Source organism: Chanos chanos, chromosome 7 (genome assembly GCF_902362185.1).
Source record: "Chanos chanos chromosome 7, fChaCha1.1, whole genome shotgun sequence".
In the NCBI taxonomy this organism is placed as follows: domain Eukaryota; kingdom Metazoa; phylum Chordata; class Actinopteri; order Gonorynchiformes; family Chanidae; genus Chanos; species Chanos chanos.
The window spans coordinates 30,111,368-30,113,221 of NC_044501.1; the positions used below are offsets into that span (position 1 = coordinate 30,111,368).

The 1,854-nt window shown below is 40.0% G+C and overlaps 1 non-coding gene across 1 annotated transcript; it reads right to left on the bottom strand.

Annotated features, from left to right (window-relative positions):
* Positions 1-1,524: 1,524 nt before the first annotated feature.
* On the bottom strand, positions 1,525-1,606 carry trnal-aag (transfer RNA leucine (anticodon AAG)). Its single transcript has one exon. It is a non-coding gene; the product is annotated as a tRNA-Leu (tRNA).
* Positions 1,607-1,854: the final 248 nt, after the last annotated feature.

The window sequence follows — 1,854 nt, forward strand, 5'->3', positions numbered from 1 at the left end:
TACAGTTCAAAAAGATAAATGGTTTCATTCATCAGTAGTCTATTCAAACATAATAGATTTTTTTTTTTTTGGTACATTTACATTTGAAAACAAATAATTTATTTGAGCAATTTGCACCAAACTGAATCAATTTTACCACGTTAGGAATTGCCCTACACACATATAAAGAATCGTTTTAAAGGAAATCCTGTATACTCATGGGAGTAGACCATCATGTTTCTTACTTCTCCCTCTATTTGATGTTAATATTCTCTCAGTAATTACATTTGTAAATCTGCATACCTACCCACTGCTGTATGATATATGTGTAGTATCAGACATAAAGGAACATAAAGTTCAACGTTTTCTGATTTGTTCTTGCAGCTTGTAATAATTTTAAAATTTGTTGTCTTTATCATAGACCTGGTATAAGTGTAACAACCTTGCCATCACCCCCCCCCACCCCCCCAATTCCACCAATCAGCTTTCAGCGTTGTTTGCCTACTGATCACCTGGCTGATCATCCTGTCATCTGTTCTGTTTCTTTTAGTGTTCCCCATCACTAACTAATTTACTCCTTTTGCTCTGTATAAATACTACTGCCTTCTCATTTTTCATTGTTTCCTTTGTGAAGTCTTGGCTAGTGACTGAGCTTTGTATCTCTGAGTTCTCAACACTAGTTATAGGTCTTTGTACCTGGCGGCTTAACTTCGTTTTCTGTATATAGTCCTGTATCCTGTTGCCCTGATCATAAATAACTAACTCGACTTGCAAGTGCATCCAGCCTCTTCTAAAAACTGTGACAGTAAGAAAGAAAAGCTTTTGTGTGGTTAGAGTTTTGCTGGTGGTTTGGCAGAGTCAAACGTTGATACATGTTGCTCTGCAAACACTTTAAAAGAATTCAAAATCCAAGGTCATGTGCTCACTCATTCAAATACATAAGTCTTACCTATCTCTAGAAAGATCTTTTTTTATATATAAACACTAAGATGCATCTGTAAAATATGATTCTTGAAGTTAGTGGGCTTTCTTGTTAGCACATTCTATGAGTAAAAGCAGAGTGGCTCCTAACAGACCAAAAAGGCTCAAGGGTCAAAGGTCAGTATGCCTGGTGACCTTGGAGATGTGTCTGTGTGATAGCTGCGCTTGTATCATATTAAATAATTGGGCATGTGACAAGTGACAAGTGCTTTTGAACTGAACTGAAATGTTTATGATTAAAACAGAAAATGGGAATAAGGGAGAAACAGGGACACACAGAGAGTTAAGTTTAAGTTTCTGTGATTGCACACACACACTGTGAACAGTGAGCAGTGAATTTGTCCTCTGCATTTAACCCATCCAACACACCAGTAGTGAACACACACACCAGATGCAGGAGCAGTGGGCAGAATTCCTTGGGGAGCGCCCGGGTTAAGTGCCTTGCTCAAGGGCACACAGCCGTGGATGTTGGGCCTGGGAATCGCATTGGCAACACTCCAGTCACAAGCCCGGTTCTCTAACCTCTAGACCACGGCTGCCCGTAAAGAAATACCATAATGCCTCTGGCAGCGGTGGGATTCGAACCCACGCCCCCGAAGAGACTGGAGCCTTAATCCAGCGCCTTAGACCGCTCGGCCACGCTACCTTGAGTTATTGGTACTACAACGCTCACACACTCCCTTGGTGCTTGGACTATTAAAACTTTTGTGTTCAATCAAACATCTGAGGCCTCTGTGTACGGGACTCCTAAATTCAACATTAGTCCTGTAGCAGCTGAATAAAGAATAGAGTATTAATGAGCAATATCATAGTAATGTATTAATGTCTGACATATTGGAAAAGCATTAGAGGTGATTATCTCATCTTTGTGATAATCTCAGGTGTAGCATAAGG